Source organism: Tinamus guttatus, unplaced genomic scaffold (genome assembly GCF_059628265.1).
Source record: "Tinamus guttatus ecotype Peru unplaced genomic scaffold, ASM5962826v1 Tinamus_guttatus_pri_ptg000415l, whole genome shotgun sequence".
Taxonomy (NCBI): Eukaryota; Metazoa; Chordata; class Aves; order Tinamiformes; family Tinamidae; genus Tinamus; species Tinamus guttatus.
In genome coordinates, this window is record NW_028288949.1 from 647,155 (window position 1) to 667,257 (window position 20,103).

Below are 20,103 nucleotides of genomic sequence, written 5' to 3' on the forward strand. Positions count from 1 at the left end.
CTTCTAATGTCCTTCCTGGAAGTCTCAAACATCTAGTCTTTCTGAAAGCGTAATACCCTTCCTCTCCCCTCAGTCTCAATTACAAGGTCTGGTGTGTATGGCATGAAGTTGCTTAAAATCTTAGTTGGGGGGGGGAGGGTGTCATCCCAGGAGTGAGATCAAAGGGAGCGCTTTCCATTTTTTTTTCAGTCCTTCTCAAGAAGCTATACTTATATGATGTACTCCTACACACTCATGTTTGACTCTGTGGACTACAGTAGGAGAAGTGAGAGAGCATCTCACATTGGTGCAGTCGCTGAATTAGCCACTTGCAAAAGCAAAATTCAGTGCTGTCATTATAGGCTGCAGGAGAAAATACGGCGCTTGCTACGGCTGCTAGTGAAGTTGCTTGTAGACGCTGCAGCCTCACTTTTGGTGCATGCAAGGACACTCTGCAAGCAATATATACATGTTTTAAGAGTATAAAGAAATGATATATTGGCTAGCATAGAGAAGGTGATGACCCCAATGAATGGATGATTCCTGACCAACATCGCTGCTTTTTTTTTTCTTTCTTTCTTTTTTTCTCCTTTTAGAATGTTTTACGTTTCCATACTGGTGTTTTCACTCCTGAATCCTTTAGTAGGCACCTGTCTATAACTAATACTGTTCTCAACAACTCCTGACAGATGCTTACCTTTCTTATCTCTCTACAGGCTTTTTTTCAGCAGTCTGAATCAAGGCAACACAGCAGTACCACTTCAGAGCTGGCCTGGATTCCTAGTACAAAGACAAGCAAACCCCCTGGAGAGCAGGGGGAGCTCACAGAAGGGATTAGAGAGCTACATAGAGTAGGTCAGGAATTTCCTGATGAAGCAGTTTTTCATTTAAAAATGCCTGCTCGTCAAAACAGAAACAATTCACAGAACTGTGCAATTTTCAGTGAGACTTACACAGTGATAATTCCTCTCTTCTAGTGTTGCAGCAAGAGACACATAGCTGTGACACTGCTGAGACGAGTATACATCGCATGTAGCTAGTGTTCCAGCAGTGATGGTCAGCACTGACCATTTCCAACTTGAGGTGGGGAATCTCCAACACTGTCAGAGAGCAGCAGCAAACAGATTTCTGCACATGACCAACCAGGGTGCCTCAGTTAGGAGGAGAAGCAGGGCTTAGGGGATGTGGAGATAAAGCCTTTGTGCAACGAGCCATCCTCCAAGAGAAATGCAAGAGGGCTGGTGACACTCTTGGGAAAGCTGTCAAGTCAAAGAGCTGATGCCATTGGGTGTTGAACAACCCTCCTGGGAGCACTGGGAAAAAGTAGGAGGAGTGGACAGGGCCCAGCATACCTTAGTGTTGGGCCCCATGGGATGATGAAGCTCCAGGGCTCTCCACTACCATCAGGGTACTACCAGGGTAATGCAGCCAAGCTGCTTCACTTCAAACCTTGCAGAGCTGAGCAGACATGTAGCTGGAGCACAGACCCACAGCAGGCTAATGATTACGTACGAGGTGAATAGCAAAAGTAAAAAGTAGAGAGAAGGGAATGATCTAGACTAAAACAAAACAAAACACTTCAAATTTACTATAAAATCGACTTAACACATTCTTCCAGGCTCAGATATTTTATGAGCATAGCTCGCGAGACCCTGGATCCCTGACCTGTGAGTTACTGGGACAGCCCTCTTGTTGTACCCCACTACATACAGGCAGTCAGAGGCACCGGTGGCGTTCATGCCCCCCCCAGGGCTCCCAGCACACAGACGCAAGGTGCAGATGGCCAAGCAGGGCTGCAGGCTTCACACTGGAGCTGCTCATTTGTCAAGACAAGCAGTCCCAGGCACGGACCAGAGGCATCTCCTTCTGTAGTCTCTCCACCAGCTGATTTGAAGCGCGGCATCCTGCCATTTCTGGTTTTTCATTCCCTTCAGTGTAAAAGCAAGGGGCGATTTGGCAGCTTATTCTACTGCAAGCACCATTACACCACAACATCACTGTCCTTTTCCCTGGTGCCCTTGGCAGCAATCCTGAGCAAGCAGGCACTGCTGGCAGCACCAGGCTTTGCTCTCCCTGCTAGCCTCATTTCTGCAGTTTTTTCCTCTGTTCACAAACCAGACTGGAAAACTCAGCTGAAACAAGCAGTGAATCAAGGACTGCTGTTCTATAGCTCAAAGCTGCAGAGAGTATCCAAGGAGCTTGATTACGTCAAACAGCATTGTGGGAACTGTTGTTCTGGATTTATGTCTCCATGTTACAAGCCTGACATACGTAATACTTATTTTTCCAGCATGTATGCGTGTGATCCCTTGGATTCATATAAAGCTTAATTAAATATACATTTAAAAAGTTAGATACGTTGTTACACATGGCTGACAAATAAATGCCAAGATTTGCGTACATAATAGGGTAGTCCAATGCAGTACAGCTAGACCATCCGTACCATCTGAAAAGATAGATACCTATCTATAAAAGGTAGATCACTACCCTAAGCTTGACAAGCTTAAGCCAAGTAGTTTAACTCAAGATCAATACTGTATTCATTAAGGGAGAATTTCACTAATGTGAAGGACTTAATTCTAGTGTTTGAAAACAGCAGCATAAAGTAGTGGCAGATCTGGGACTTCCTGTATCTCACTTTGCTTTCGGCAGAGATCATGTTTTCTTTTCTTTAAGATAGGAAAATACAATGAAGTGGATGGAAAATGATCATTCAGTTTTTCCTTTTGCTAGGTAAGTGGGCCACAGTGCCTTTCTGTGGGACACACACCTGCGTTATTCACAGGATAAAAACAGGGGATGAGGCCTTCCTTTTTTGCCTGGTAACCTAAATGTGGTCTTAAAGAGGTAGCGTTTAAGTTCTCAGGCAGTAGTTTTTAAGCAAAACTAATGGGGTTCAAACCTCCCTGCCTTTGCCCTGTAACTCCAGCAGATGATGTGCTCCAGACATGATGAAGGCCCAAATGAGGCCCTTCCAACATGCACATTATTTCCAGCAGAGCTTTTGTTCAGCTGGAGCCTAACTGCTGTGCTCCTTCCTTGGGGATTTCTAAGGTCCAGCAGCTTTGGGAGAGGAATTAACATAATCAGGCTTTGGCATGTGAAATTTCCTACCACGGCTGCACCGTTGCCCAGGGAATCCCACGCTGAGGAAGTATCTGATTATTGCTCTTTAGTTGACTGGATGAGGGCCGTGCAAGCCCAGCTACATGGGCTCTGCTGAACTTCCTGTACATTATAAATGGTTCTTCCTAAGCACTACTGGTCATGGAGTCCAGCCAAATCCTAGAGAAACAACATGGGATAAGCCAAAGGCTGCTCCACTCTCTGCTTGCAGTGCTGTTTCTTCAGGGTTGACAAGAGCACACTTACAAATGGTGTGTCTCTACTATAGGTCCTGAAAAGGAAAGTGTAAGTTTTCTGCGGAGATGTTTTCTAGAAAAGCACATGAACATACATATTTTTCAGCTGTTGGCAAAATTGCTGTGGCATCTGCGGGAGAAATCTGCTCCCTTTCCTTTTCTGCGTTGTGTTCGTGTAGGAATTGCATGGAGAAGTGGTCCCTAAGCAACAAACACCACCTTCCAAGGCACAGGAAAATGTACACAACATGAAAAATGAAAATATTTTCTAGTTTCCCCCTGCTTCAGAGCATGCTGCTGGGAGCAGAAAGACACCCTCTCTTCTTGCTGCTTATGTAACAATCTGAGGATATTTAGCTTCATGAGAGCTAGTCATTCCTTTATCAAAAAGGACAGAAATGCAATAGTGATTACACTACATATTATAGTTTTTCAAATGCAATTTAAGTCTTAACACAGCAGAAGTCCTATTTATTGTTCCAAAATTAGGACAGCTCAAAAAGATCATAACTTCATATTATTCTTGAATCTATCTTTATATGCCTATTCAAAACCTCACAGTGCTGGTGAGAAAGTCTAATTCACGTGTATATCACAGACAATATCACATGTGGATTTAGCCTCAATTTCTTGATACTGTGCCTTACTGGGGCTGTATATTTCCCCCCACCTCTGAATTCTCAGATCAAATCTAACCAACCTTTTTCCTCCTCCTAAGTATTTCTGTGTATATCACGAGGTGCATACTCCATCCAAAGGAGTTGATTTTGTCTCCAGGCTCAGGGTGATTATGTGGTTGGGCACTAAGTACAATTACCAACGCTGTGCAGAGGGGAGCTGTGCACATAGTACTCATTAGTGAAAAGTAGTCATCCCTCTCTGACACCCTTCTTCCCTCCCTGCCCCTGATGCTGCAACTGTCGGTGTTGCTGGGAGCACGGGATTAGCTGTGCTTCACAAACTCGGGCAGCTCCATTCCTGTGCGCAGGGTAAGTACTCCAGCCTTCTCCAGAGAGAAGGCCGGGTGAGCAGCATCTGTGAATTTATGCCTGATGGTGCACAACAGCAGTCCTCTCTCTGCATTGAAGAACAACAGTCTGCCGCTGCTATAATCCAACAGGATGCCGATCCTGGCAGGCTGTTCTGTCACCTGCACGTCGCTCAGTATGCTACTGTGAAGACATCTGTAAAGAAAACTGCAAGGAAATGGGAACCAAATTACAGTGAGCACCCTCTTTGTCATTTACCAAAAATTCCTTATCATTCAATTTCTACCTATTGACAGGCTGTGCATATAGCAGTGTATCATATGGCAATAGGGTTTTGCTCAGTATACAGCTCTCCCACCTGAGCAAATGTGTCATTACTTCAAAGCTCTTGTTTGAGATTGATGTTGGGTTGTTGTGTTCTTTTAAGGTGCATTATAAGATGCAGCACAGGGTGTCTAAAACTCTTCTATAGTTGTATTTTTCTTGATATTGCAATTTGCAAAAATGAAGCAGACAAGTCCTCTGTGCTGTCACAATTCTTGAACCTCACCAACTCTGTTCACATGAAGGACAAGTAACTTCCCAAACAGCTAGACTGATTCAGCTTTACCTGGTTTGTGCAGGACAGCAGCGCATGAACCAAGAAGAATCATTCAGCCCCAGGATGTTGCTCTGTGATGTAGCCTCAGAGGAAATCTAGGAGGAAGGAAATCTATTTGTGAAAAGGTATACAGTAATGTGAGTCTGGTGGTAGCCCAACAATACTGTGATATTTCTTATAAACACATCATACAGCAGCATCAAAAGTTACTAATGAATTAAACGCTGTTCTTCCAATTACAGATTTTTATCAAAGATTTGAAAGCTCGCCCTGAAAGTCAGGTCATGTTTATATTGAGGTAAACTCATGTTGAGAACTGAGAACTATGAAATTTGACCCAAAAGCAGATGAAGCTAGCAAAGTGTGGTGGTGGGAAATGGGAATCCACAGTCAAATAAAATCTTAGAATTACAGATTACATTTTACGAGGCTCGTTCAAGTTGGAAAAGACAAGTATTGTAAGTAGAGATGGTGGCTATCTTACGTGGAGTCAATTGCAACAATAAAAAGGTGCTTAAACCAGTAATATCCCATTCTGTTTTAAAAAGCCATATGTATATGACACAACTGTGTACAAGTTGACCTCTCTTTATAGTCGAATAGTATGCCAAAATAAATAAACAAATAAAACGATATTTGCAATGGGTGGAGCTAGCCTGGTACAATGTCTAACATACCCCCTTCAGCCCTTCCTGAGTTCTCAAGCCACAAATGCTTTTGAAAATGTTACCAGCAATGCTCTAAGCAAAGTGAGAGGACTGATTATTTCTAACTACTATCAATTCAAATATAAACCTACAATTCTGACCAGCCTGGAGCAGCAAAAAGTTGCTTCAAGGCTAAAGTTTTCTGAAAGATTAAACAGTGACTATGGACTGATGCAAATCCAGTTGTCCTCCTCTTTGACTACTGCCTTTGACCTTCTGTGGAGGTTTCTCAGTGCAACATCAAACTCTTTCCAACACCTATATCAATACTGCAACTGGCATTACTGAGGGGATGTGATGTTGAAGGTGGGGGTCTATCCAATAATATCCAGGGGTTGCATGACTGAAACAATTACGTTTTTTTCTAAAAATCAGCTAGCCCTAGGTGAAAGCTACCCATAGACAAAGGCGAAAATCAGGGCCTCATGGCAAGCCAGCAGCATGACCGTGCTTGGCGTGTGACTACTCACCCCGTGAACTGGGCTTTCTCGGGAAGGTGTATGATGGTGCCATCACAAGAGAGTTGCAAAGTAGGATGAGCCGTGTTACTCGGCACATGGAACCTAGTTCCTGTGGCACAATTGATGACAAAGAAACACTAGTTCTGAGACACTGGCAACATTAACTTGAGATAAATCACAAAATGTTAAGTAATGATTACTACCATTTTAGTGGGACAGAGTTGTACTTGCTGACAGGTAGGAGTGACAGAAAATTGGGTGAGAATGGGAAGACTGTTCTAAGTTGTGCCCATGTAAGATGGCAGTCTTCTGGCAACTAGGCTCAGGGATCATAACAGGTTGCATTAATTAGAAAACTAATTAGGTGATATGATACAGATGACTTTTGTATTGAATAAGACTGAATTCTTTTTAATCAATTGATTTTTCAAAGTAGCAAATCTGAATTTTGAGGCTGATTTGGAACCATACATAATTCAACACTATCTGGAAATCTTCAAGTTTAAATCAGTCATTACATTTTAAAATGTGTTCTGCTTGGTTCCTCACTCCTGAACCCCAAAGTCTGTAATTTTTCATTTTATTTTTTTTTGTTTTAAAATCATGGAATCTTTTATTTGAACATGTTTTATCAAACTCAAACTCAGATCCCTGAAGAATATTTAACCATTTTGTATCACTAACAATATTCAACAGCTTTGCTTCTGAGCTTACACAACTTTTGCATAAATTTACCAATTTCAAATGAAGTAGTCGCAGATTAAATCTGCTTCCTTTTATCTCAAAAGCATGGTTACTCCTGTAGCTGAAAATTCATTAGAAAAATGCCATCTCCGACTGTGTTGTCCCTCCATCCCACTGTTCTGATAGCAGAAAATGTGAGCTACGTTTAAGGCTCCCAAGAATTGTTCACGAGTCGGACTATTATCCTCTACTATTGATTCATGTGGGTGCTAACGATGCCATGGGGAAAATGAGGGACGTCAAGCAAGACTTCAGAGCCCTAGGGATGGCCATCAAAGGTACAGGTGCCCAGGTGGTGTTCTCCTCCATTCTGCCAACGAGGGGAATGGACTCAAGGAGGAGAAGGCGGATATGGCAGCTTAACAACTGGCTGCGCCGCTGGGCCTGGCAACAGGGTTTTGGCTTCTATGACCATGGGTCTCTGTTTGATGACCAACAGCTAGTGGGGAATGATGGGACTCATCTTAGCAAGAGGGGCACACGTCTCTTTGCAAAAAGGCTGGCCAACCTGGTTAGGAGGGCTTTAAACTAGGCAAGAAGGGGGAAGGGGAGTGGCACACTGACGCGGCAAGCAGTACCGCACAGCCCAGGTCAGATGGCGTCCAGCGGGAGTATGGTAGTGGGGAAGTGAGGGTAGGAAATGATCACAGAGGGTCCTCTTTCACCCCTCCTGGGAAACCTGTGGCCTCTGTTGCTTCCCTGAAATGCCTGTATACCAATGCGCGAAGCATGGGGAATAAGCAGGATGAACTGGAGATCTGTGTGCGGTCCCAGCGTCATGATCTCATCGGAATCACAGAGACGTGGTGGGATAGCTCGCACGACTGGCGCGCTGCCATGGAAGGCTATGTGCTCTTTAGGAAGGACAGGCTGGGAAGGCGAGGTGGTGGAGTTGCTCTTTATGTGAGAGAGCAACTGGAATGCATGGAGCTCAATCTGGGAGTGGAGGATGAGGGAGTTGAGAGCTTGTGGGTAAGGATTAGAGGGCAGGCTAATGTGGGAGACACTGTGGTGGGTGTCTGCTACAGGCCACCTGACCAAGACGAGGAGGTTGATGAGGCCTTCTATAGGCAGCTGGATGTTGCCTCACGGTCACAGGCCCTGGTTCTCATGGGGGACTTCAACTACCCCGACATCAACTGGGAGGACAACACAGCCAGGCATAAGCAGTCCTGGAGGTTCCTGCAGAGCGTCGACGATAACTTTTTGACACAGGTTGTGGAGGAGCCGACGAGGAGAAGTGGGCTACTGGACCTCGTGCTATCAAATAGGGAGGGCCTAGTAGGAGATGTTAAGGTGGGGGGTACCCTCGGCTGCAGTGACCATGAGTTGGTGGAGTTCAGGATTCAACGAGGAGGAGGCAGGGCTGTAAGTAGCCTTGCGACGATGGACTTCAGGAGGGCCAACTTTAGCCTCTTCAGAGACGTCCTCGGTAGAATCCCATGGGCTAGTGCTCTAGAAGGCAGGGGGGCCCAAGAGAGCTGGTTAGTTTTCAAGCGGCACTTCCTCCACGTCCAGCAACAGTGCATCCCTGAGTGTAGGAAGGGAGGCAGAGGGGGCAGGCGACCTGCGTGGATGAGCCGGGAGCTTGTGGCAATGCTCAAGCAGAAGGCAGCGGTATACAGAATGTGGAAAAAAGGACAGGCCCCCTGGGAGAAATACAGGAACGTAGTCAGGGAGTGCAGAGATGCGACAAGGAAAGCTAAGGCACGTCTGGAAGGCAAGCTGGCAAGGGACGTTAAAAATAACAAAAAAAATTTCTTCAAATACATTAACAGCAAAAGGAAGATCAGGGAAAACGTGGGTCCGCTGGAGGACGGGATGGGCACCTTGGTTACAAATAACACAGAAAAAGCAGAGTTGCTCAATGCCTTCTTTGCTTCGGTGTTTACCAAGGGCAGCCCTTTAGAGCCCCAGGCCCTAGAGACAAGAGAAGAAGCGGGTGGAGAGGAAGACTTGCCCTGGGTAGAGGAAGATTGGGTCAGAGAGCACCTAAGGAACTTCGATACCCACAAATCCATGGGCCCTGATGGGATGCACCCCAGAGTGCTGCGGGAGCTGGCAGATGCCATAGCTAAGCCGCTCTCCATCATCTTTGAAAGATCCTGGAGAACGGGGGAGGTGCCGGAAGACTGGAAGAAGGCCAATGTCACGCCAGTCTTCAAAAAAGGCAAGAAGGAGGACCCAGGCAACTACAGGCCAGTCAGCCTCACCTCCGTGCCCGGAAAAGTGATGGAACGGCTCATACTGGCCGTTGTCTCCAGGCACATGGAGGACAAGAAGGTGCTCAAGAGTAGTCAGCATGGATTCACCAAGGGGAAATCTTGCCTGACTAACCTGATAGCCTTCTATGATGAAATGACCGGCTGGATAGACGAGGGGAGAGTGGTGGATGTCGTCTATCTCGACTTCACCAAGGCTTTTGACACCGTCCCTCACAACATCCTCCTGGGCAAGCTCCGGAAGTGTGGGATAGATGAGTGGACAGTGAGATGGATTAGGAACTGGCTGGATGGCAGGGCCCAGAGAGTGGTGATCAGCGGTGCAGAGTCTAGTTGGAGGCCTGTAGCTAGTGGGGTCCCCCAGGGGTCAGTCCTTGGTCCAGTCCTGTTCAATTTATTCATCAATGACCTGGATGAAGGCACAGAGTGCTCCCTCAGCAAGTTTGCTGATGACACGAAACTGGGAGGAGTAGCCGATACCCCAGAGGGCTGTGCTGCCATCCAGAGGGACCTGGACAGACTGGACAACTGGGCGGTGAAAAACCTCATGCAATTCAACAAGGCCAAGTGCAAGGTCCTGCACCTGGGGAGGAATAACCCCAGACACCAGTACAGGCTGGGGACCGACCTTGTGGAGAGCAGCTCTGCAGAGAAAGACCTGGGTGTCATGGTGGATGATAAGTTGACCATGAGGCAGCAGTGTGCCCTCGTGGCCAAAAAGGCCAATGGAATCCTGGGCTGCATTAAGAAGAGCATCTCCAGCAGGTCGAGGGAGGTGATCCTGCCCCTCTACTCAGCCCTGGTGAGGCCGCATCTGGAGTATTGTGTCCAGTTCTGGGCTCCACAGTACAAGAGGGATGTGGAGCTGCTGGAGAGAGTCCAGCGCAGGGCTACAAGGATGATCAGGGGCCTGGAACATCTGCCCTATGAGGAGAGGCTGAGGGAGCTGGGCCTGTTCAGCCTGGAGAAGAGAAGGCTGAGAGGGGATCTAATCAGTGTATATAAATACCTCAAGGGAGGGAGTGCAGAGGACGGGGATGGTCTCTTTTCAGTGGTGGCCACTGATAGGACTAGAGGAAATGGCCGGAAACTGAAACATCAAAAATTCCATAGGAACTTAAGGAAAAATTTCTTAACAGTGAGGGTGACAGAGCACTGGAACAGGCTGCCCAGAGAGGTTGTGGAGTCTCCTTCTCTGGAGATCTTCAAAACCCGTTTGGACGCAGTCCTGTGCCACGTGCTCTAGGTGTCCCTGCGTATGCAGGGGGGTTGGACTAGATGATCTCTAGAGGTCCCTTCCAACCCTAAGCATTCTATGATTCTATGATTCTATGATTCTATGTTTAGTTGAGATAAGAGCAGCTTCACTCTGTTCACTTGTCCCAAATGCATTGACAGCCCTCAGGTAGAAGAAATAGTTGACATTGGGCTCCAGGGATACTTTCAGTTCAGGTCTCTTTATTCCAGCAGAAGATCTGCAAATGGAAAAGATTTTCATACATGAAAAGTCATACAGGAGTCCAAACCAGGAAAGATCTTTTTTTCAGTTGGTTCTGGAGCATGTTGACTATCTTCTACAGCTCTCGCATGCTCTATTTCTACTTCTTTTCTTCACAGGTGATGCTCAGGCACTTTGTGTATTTTGTCTACATCTGGATACTGCACTGCTTCCCTTTCTGTAGGGTTTCCAATGCTAGTTTCTTTCTTTGGAACTTTTTCTGGACCTGGATTATCTCTCTCCAGAGACTAGTTTCTGAGGACAATCTGTGGGAAATTTCATGTGACGCTACATCAGAAACTCTAAATGTACCTGGTTTATTCTTCATAGTACCATGAACTGTAAGTTCTTTGCAACTTTCAGCTGGGATTTGTTTTGATCCAAAATCAGAAGCTTCATTTGGAGAAAACTGAATTTCTTGCTTATCTACTTCTGCAGCTCTTATTGGACTAATGGAGTGAGTTTTCACCTCTTCTGCCAGCCAGCTAGCTAGCCCAAAAGAAGAAGATGGAACATCTGGATTCTGCTTTTCATCAGAATAAATGCAGCTAATGGACTTCAACTCTGCTGAAGAAAAGCTGCCCCCTTCACCAGAAAAAAAATGCTGAGGTTTGTGTGTAACAGTCCCATAAATAAGATCTGATATAACAGCTCCAGGTTGCTCTGAGGATGTGAATTTTTGATCTGTAAAATACGTTTGTATTTCATGCCTATCCTTTTCTTCATTATAGCTGCTTGAAATGATTTTTGATTGCTTTCCAAGCATGCTTACTATGCCAGATAAGGACAATGAAATATTTTGTTTCTCTTCATCATCAGTGAAAATCAGTGACGCTGACTTTTCAGGCAATGTATGAGAAGGCACAAATGAATCCGATGACAGTGCTTGCTGGTCTGCTACAGCAGCTGCCTTTGACTCTGCAGTCACCAACTTTGTCACTTGCTGCACATCAGGTTGCGTTTCTCGCTCATCCCATTCAGCAGTGAATTTGGGGGGAATTCTTAGCTGCTTTGATGACAAATATTCCATGTCCAATGACTGATCTTGATCCCCTTGCTTGCCTTGGTCTGGTGTGTGCCTTAGAGACGTACTCTCTGATTGTGCAGTCTTTAATCTTGCTCTTTTAGATGAATAAAGCTGAATTTGTGGCAGTTCTGTTTCATCATGTTGCGTAATTATATGTTCATACTCTGATTGTGCTGTTTGGAGAATTAATGGCTTCATGCTTTGCTTTTCTTCTTCAGCAAGGGAGTATGTAGGAACCAAATATTCAGAAGCAGCTTTTGAATAAGATGGAAGTTCTTGACGATATGTTTCATCAACTGAACAGAATGGAACTGAGGGTTCAGACTCCAGGTTTGAAGGTACAGTTAAATAAACTTGATTTTCTAGGGCTTCTGCTTTACCTGTAGAATATGATGAACTTTTTTTTCAGATTCTAATTGTGTAGTTGTGTGAAAGTAGCGTGAAGTTTGCTCTCTCCCTGTTTCGGGTAAAATTGCAAGTTTAGGTTCTGACTGTATGGCCACAGCCAAATGTACATCAACTTCAGTATTCTTTGCAAAAAAGAAACCTGACTGAGGTTGTACCATTTCTGGTTGCTGTGTTTTACAGAGGGCATAAGATAAATCTGAGCGCTCGGGGGACAGTCCTGCAGTTACAGGTGAAGACTTCCGACTTCCTCCCATTTTTATTTCAGAAACTGTGTGAAACACTTAAAGGTACAGACACTGATTGTTCAGGAAGAGATGAATACGGTTGAATTTTCCGACTCTCTGTTTCCTCAGCAGAAAAGGATAAATCTTGCTGTTCAGTTTCCAAATGAATAGAGATGAAACAATCTCAGAGTCCTGCTTCTCTGAACGCCCTGCTCTCAACAGTTTCACGCTGTTCTGCTTTGTCAGTAGAACTTGATAAATCTGATTGTTCAGGCTCCAGTTGTGCAGTTTCCTGCTCCTCAGTCCTGCATAAGAGCCAGAAGGAGTTACTTGTTGCTCTGTTTCACTAACAGAGTACTGCAAATTAGCACACTGAAGTTGAGGTTGCATGTCCTTCCTCCGATCCACTTCTCCTGCGAAGAGTGACATCTCTGCTTGCTCCAGGTCCATCTGTGGCTGCTCTGTTTCACCATAGGAATACAATAACTCTGGTTGTTTCTTTCCATGAGTGTCTGCTCTGCCAAGAGAATATGACAAATCTGGACGTCTTGATTTGAGTTGGCAATTGTTCTGCTTTCCCCATGGAATATGAAACATGGGAACGCAGGAATGCTGTTTGCGTGGCTTCCTATTCTGCTTTGCCAAGGGAATGTGATAAAACTGGTTGTTCCAAGTTCACCTGTGAATATGATAAATCAGGATGCTCCAATATCTGTTTTGCCATTTCTTGTTGCTCTGTTCTGCCAGAGGAATACAAGAATTTCTGGGCTTCCACGTCTATTTGGGCACTGCTGGACTGCTCTGTTTTGCTATGGGAACATGGCAACACTGGCTGCAATTTGAACTCCAGATGTGCAATTTGCTTTTCTTTACTAATGGAAGAGGACAAATCAGGATGCTCTACTTTTCCCAAGGAACTTGAGATGTCTGGATATTCAGACTCCAGTGGGGCAGCCTGTGATCCCTTTGTTTTGACAAAGGAATGTAACAAATCACGTTCTTTCAACTCTGATTGTGTCATTTCATGAGGTCCTGCTGTGTCCACAGAAAATGACAAGTCTGCATATTCAGATTTCACCTGTGACGTTTGTAATCCTGCTGCTTCCCCAACAGAGTGCTGCAACTCAGGGTGACCTGACTGCATTCTTGCCCTTTGCTGTTCTTTGTCATGAGATGATGAAAAAACACCTGGCTGCTGCAGCTCTGGTTGAACTTTTTCCCGTTGCTGTACTGTCCCAATGGAATATGATAAATCTGGATATCCCAAATTCAGCTGAGCAATTTGTGGCTGCTTCATTTTCACCAACTGGCCATGACAAATCCATTTGTTCTGCCTCTGTTTGTATGTCTTCATGGTGTTCTAATTTGCCAACAGCATATGATAAATCTGAACAGTTTGATTTTTCATAGGTAGATTTTTGTTCTGCTTCGTGAACAGAATCAGATAACTGTGGATGTTCCAGTTCTAGCTGGGCTTTCTCTCGTTGACCAGCTTTGCTGAAAGAATGCACAAAGTCCATCTTCTCCAGTTTCTCTTGAGCAGCAGGTGGTTGCTCTGCTTTGCCGGGCAAAGAGAAAAGATCTGGCTTTCCTAAGCTCAGCTGTGTAGTAACTTGTGGCTGTGTTTTATCAATGGAATATGTCAAATCAAGGTGTTTCAGCTCTAGTTCTGACATTCCTTTTTGCTCTGCTTTTTCACTACCAGATAAAACATCTGGACCTCCTAGTGCTGAAGTTTGTAGATGTTCTGCTGCACTGACAGAATGCCTTGTATCAGGGTGCCCCAAGACTATGCGTGACCTTGCTGGCCATCCTGCTTTGTCAGTGGAGGATGATGAGTCCGTGTGGCCCAGTTCCAGTTGGGTAGGTGGACACTGTTCTGTTTTGTCACAGGAATATGACACACCTGGTTGTGCCACCTCAGCTGGGTGCTTTCCTGCACTTGCTCTGTAAAATATGCTAGACCTGGGTGTTTGGGTTTCAGCTGTGCAGTTTGCAGTGCTCCTGTCTGTGCCATGTCCTCCTCTTCTACTGCATCCACAGAAAGTGTCGAATCAGGATGTTCCATTTCTGGCTCCACTGTTTTCAGTTCTGTTTTTCCAAAGGAGTAAGTTAAACCTGTTTTCTCTAATTCTAGTTGTACTCCTTGTTGCACCTTTGTTTTATGAAGAGGATATATCACATCAACATGTTCCATTTCTAGCCAGGCAATTTCATAGTCTGGCTTGTCAATGGGAAATGATAAATCTGTTTGTTCCAAGACCTGGAATAGGAGAAGTCTGGATGTTCCATCTCCAGTTGTGCACTTTCCGATTCCATCATTTCTTCTGTGGAATACGAGAAACCTGGATGTTCCACCTCCAGCTGTGCACTCTCCGAGTTCTCTATTTCTTCTCTGGAAAAAGAGAAGTCTGGATACTCTGGCTCCATCTGTGGTCTCTCTGATTCCTCAGTTACTTCAGTAGTGCATGAGAAATCTGCATGTTCTGTTTCCAGTTGCGCACTCTCTGTCTGCTTGTTTTGTTCAGGGAAACTAATGTGGTGATCCAAATCTACTGCTGTACTTACAGGCAAAAATTTCTGTGTTTCCTGTGTTTCTGCATGAACAGGATATGAAATGCCAAAATATTTCAACTCTATTTTTTTCCAGAATACGCAAATGTGATTTAATTTCTTGCTCTTCTGCTTTCTGAACAAAGCGGGGAGAGTCTTGTTTTTCAGACTCTAGCTGAGTGCTTACAGAGCGAGCCTGAATACTTTGCTTCTCTAAATGAACATTTGCGGTCTCTGGTACTGGGGTCTTTTGTTTCTCTGCTTTTTTAGCAGAATAGGGCAAAGCTGAGTACTCAGTTTCTGACTTTGCAGTTGCTGATAACTGATACTCAGTTTCTTGTTTCTCTGCTTCATCTCCAGAATGTGAAAAAAAACACACACACAGCTTCTGACTGTGTAGTTTTGGATGATGGAGGAGTTACGTCCTCCTGTGTTGCTTTGGATAGCAGGGATTATTTGGATTTAACTGATGGAGCGCTACATAAGTAAGACTGAATCGCTGACTTCTGAATTTCTTATATTTAAACTATTAACTCCAGGTGGTACTAGAAACAACAGACATCCGTTGGGATGATCATCTCCCACAGGACAGTACCCAAGGGTCAGACCAGGCTGAACATCGAGGTGGGTATTTGTGCAGACAAGGATGCGATGCCTCAGTCCATTCTCCTAACCCCTTCTGACACCCCACATTAGCCTTGCTGCTTGGATTGAAAAACTGCATTAGAAAATGCACAATGATTTAAAGATTACATTGAAACGATTGCTAAAGAGGTAAAGCCCCAACTTTTCTGCTCTTTATAGGCAGATATGGTAACTGTTGGGCAATTCCTACATTAGGCTGCAGCAGTCTTTTATTGTTTTATTTTTATATGTATATATATATATATTTATTTATTTATTTTAAACCACCTTCTCAGTGGAGAGTGCCCTGTGTGAGGGGAATCGCAGTCCCAGCGGTGGCAGAGGGGTGGCAGCAGCAGTGGCTCCGGTCGGCCCTGGTGTTTGGCAGCGACGCGGAGAGAGCAGCATCCTGGGAGCCTCCCCTGATGCTGCCCTGCAAGCACTTTGTGACCTTGGGCCTCTGCTTTGGGACATAATGCTTTAATACAATGGGAATATTTAGCACACTTGAGAGAGATGACACCCATTTCAATGGAAATTGGAGGCAGCAGCGAGCAATTTCCTGCTGTTCGCAGCTCTACAGAATCAGGTGCTATTCGGCTATGCGGAGAACGGGAACAGCCAAGCAACAGGCAGCTCCGAGCTTAAAAATAAACCAGTGACATCAGGGTCCAGCACAGACTGTCTTTAGCCAAGTTTAGGTATTGGTCACCTCTCCTCCAAGATGTGTTTTCAAATCACTGAAGAAATTCTATTCTGTAATAGAGTCTTTAAAATGTGTTTCTCAACTAATAATTAATTTACAGACCAAAAAAATACATGTTTAGGGCTTGGCCAGTCCTTCCTCAGAGTTCTGCATGGACTGCAAGCATTAGAGAAGACCTAAAGCTCAACAGACATACTGATATCCTCAACCACAAAATACAAGCCTTAGAGAATCTCCTTTACTTAATAAGCTGTTCCTGAGCTCTCAGAACTGTGCCAAAACTCAACATTTTAGATCTCCATTGGACTAATTAAACTAAGCAAAGCTCAGTAGTGCAATATAGGTAAACACACTCAGTTACCACAGAGCACAGCCTCTCCAGTAAGCTCCAATCTATTTTACCATCAAACTGAGCAAGGATAGATAACGAACACAATACTGAGAACTAAAAGGAACAACTGCTGTGATTCAGTCAATCACCAAATTTAACGTCCTTGCAAGGCAAGGCCTGAGCTTGCATTGCAGAAGCTCCCAGCCAGGAGGGGGCCCCAAACAAAAGCCGCCCTCCCAGCGTGTCAGGGAGCTAACTGCAATCGATGGCGAGCATGCCTGCTGGAGGTGTTAGACATTCCTACCTGTGTTTTAAATTTAAATAGAAGTATTTGCTATTTAAAGGCAAATGGCATCAGGAATATCTACCTGACTGACTATGTTTTAATTGTTTGCAAGGACTAATTGCTTTCCCTCAGCTTCAGTTGGTTTTCTTGGTTATTTTTACACATATGCGCAATTCATCTTTTCAGTTATGTAGTCCATCTGCTGCTGGGGGATGTAGCGGAAAAGCAAAGTGTCCCTCAGAAAAAAATCAGCTTTCACTTTTGGGAATGTTCACCCATTTCTCTGGAAAACTAGCCGTTCCTTCTCACTGCGCTTTCCTAATATCCTGGCCTCTATTTCCCTTCCTGCAGCTCCTGGCATGGCTTGGTTTGTGCAGAGGCCACCACTTTCCTGCCCTCCTGTGCTGCCAACAGAGATGGGTAAAGCAGGAAACAGCTTCCAAAAGTGATATGCTCAGAGGGGCTGGAAATAAAGAATGGCTCAAGAGATTTTAGGAACTGCACAGCCCCTATTTCTTAAGGAAGACGTGAACATGACTGCTTGGGCTGTTGCGCAGTGCACAGTTCAAGCAGGCAGGCGTTGCTCACAGAGCACGGCAGAGCTGTGCAATGCGATATGGCCAGACGCACCCTCAGCCCCATTGTTTCCTGCGGCCCCCGCAGGGATCCAATTGCAGCAGCTCCACAGACTGAGCTGGAGCCCACACGCTCCCATGGGAGCCACTTCCTCTGCCGCTTCCCCTGTGGTGGGGCCTTTGCGCAAGAGCCCGGCCTGCGGCTCCCCCCTGTGGCCCCCGTGTCTGGCGCCCAAATCCGCACCCACAGTGAGGAACGCTGAGAGAAAAATTCCCTCTTTTTTGGGGAAAGGGGAGGGAGGCACAGTCAGGCAGTAGAAAGAATGAGCTAAAACGCTCTCTTCTGGCGCTGGGCCGTGTTCCCCATGTCAGGCAGCTCTCCAGAGCATGTCAGAGCAGTGCATGACAAGGAGGTGCCAGGGAGGGAGGCGCAGGGGACACCGCTGCACGAGCTGGCACCACACAGCTCCCAAAATAGAAAAGTTTCCCTGGAGCCAAGGGCAGCGCTTACTGCCCAAAACTTACAGCTGCATTCATCAGAAACTGCCCAATTAGCTGCACCCACAAATGTTCACAGTTGTGGTGAAAAAAGAGGAAAAGGGAAAAATAAGGGGGGAAATATATATATATATATATATTTCTGGGCAGTGGCCCAGAGTGGCGCTTTGCACCAAAACCGTCAGCTCCGTCAACGACTGCTGCCTCTCCAGGGAGGCTGTACCTGTTAGTCAGCTCCTCCGCTTCCTCAGGATCCACAGCCTCCTCTTCTTCATCCTCTAAGATGGAGGAGGTCTCGGAAGCCTGGTCGCGCTTGGCGTTGCAGCGACCCTCCATGTTGCCAGTAGCTCAGGCACGTACCGGTGATGTTTACCCCCAACCCTGTCCTCCCCAGGGAGGCCTGAAGCAACTGTCATGCCTGTCAGAACTTGCTGCTCCTGACTCAGGGCAGGCTTTAAATAGCAGGAGGCAGCGTTACAGCAGTAGCTCAGCTCGCGCCTGCCACAGCCCTGCGTCCCAGCACCAACCAGGTGTCACAGGCCAGGGTGGCATGTGCCTGGGGCCACCACTGCAGCACAAACACTGGCTGTGCCACGGGGAGGAGGGTGCTTGGTCCCACCACGCACCTGCCCCACCAAGCCCCAGGGGCTGGGACACTGACAAAGCAGCAGATTTAGGAGGCTCTGGAAAGCCAGACTCCTGGGCTTGGCTCCATAGAAAGGGTGGATAAAGTTACCATTGGATGAGCCTGACACACGTGTTTAATTAACACAGCACTCTTAAAAAATTACAGTGTATGGGATATCTCTTAACAAAGTGCAGGAAATGTATTTGAACCCCTAAACTGGCCGAGACATTAAATCATTGGACATTTCAAATTTCCTCTCCTCCCCTTCCAAGGGGTTGGAAGCAAAGAAAACTCTACCTGGAGATACTGGTTGAAGTAGAGTCACCTTTTTTTCTTTATTATTTTCCCATTTTCATACAAAATGCAATGCTTCCAAACTGTATTAACCAAATATATATGCACATATATATATATATATATTTAGAGACATAGTCAGACTCAGTTTATAAAGAACTTCCACATGCTTTCAAGTATGAATATTATATACACAGTACAACTCTATTCCCATTTCCCCTTTTTTGGATCTTCAAATAAATGGCTGGTTGTAAATGAATCAGCAAACTCATCCTAGACTTATAAGAATAGAAATACCCAAGCTGGTATTTCCATGTACAAGCTTTCCCTACAGTGCAAAATTAAAATCCTCCTGATAAATTTACACATTGCAAAATATTTCCGAAATGGCACATACAAAAAAAAATTCCCCAATTCACCCACTGAGGCCTATGGTGCACAGTTTACAAGGCATACTCTATACCCGAACACCACTTGTTAAACAACTATCCTAGAAAGAGACACTAAAGTTACACTCCAGATTTTCCCACGAGCACAGCGGAAGGAAACACAGCACAGTGGAGAATTTTCTTTTAAGGTATTCCTTACCTATAGAAGGCACAGTATTGTGGTCCTGCAGAAATGCTTATAGAGGAAAAATATGTACAAGTTTGTTTTCATCTTCAACACAACCAAAGAATGGTGACGAAACTTTTACCAGGACCCATTCAAGTTATTTTCAGAGCTAGTGTAGCTCTCGCAATTTAATTTGACCTGTAATTAGACCAAGATAATGTGCTCTTGCATGTTCTTTTCACAAGCACCATACTCTTTATATAATAAATGTAAGAGCGAAAGATGTATATCAGTACCTACAGGGATTAACAGGTCAACAGGATTCCTAACAAAAACAAGAACTCTACAAAACATATACAAGATCCCCAAAGCAAGAAGAACCCATTGGATCAAGAGCAATGTTCTCCAATAGACTTACATTTAACATTAAGTAAACCAAGAACCGAGTCCAGAAACCTAAGTTCAATTAAAGCATAGCTTCTAAATAGGCATTCAAGATGCTCTACACAAAGGCTACTTCAAGTTGACTACCCTTCCTCTTTCATCCGTTTACTATAACGGATAGATAAACATTTCATCCTGTTTCTCCCCTATCACTCTGCCACTCCTCAGTTTGATTCTCAAAACCATTATGCATTGAATTCTTCATAATGGATTCCTTAAAAACAACCTCTTAAAATATTAAAACACCTTAAAATACACTGACTACAATATGTATACATTATTTGATGCTATGTTTCTTTCACAAGTTAGTTCAAAATACATGAAGCCTCAGAGATGCTGTCATCTTGCACAAACACCAAGACTGTGGTCAGTCGGGGAGGGGGAGAC

General features: G+C 45.1%; 1 pseudogene; it reads right to left on the reverse strand.

Moving 5' to 3' along the window:
• Positions 1-4,284: 4,284 nt before the first annotated feature.
• LOC104568324 (uncharacterized) lies at positions 4,285-18,131 on the reverse strand (annotated as a pseudogene).
• Between the last annotated feature and the right edge of the window lie 1,972 nt (positions 18,132-20,103).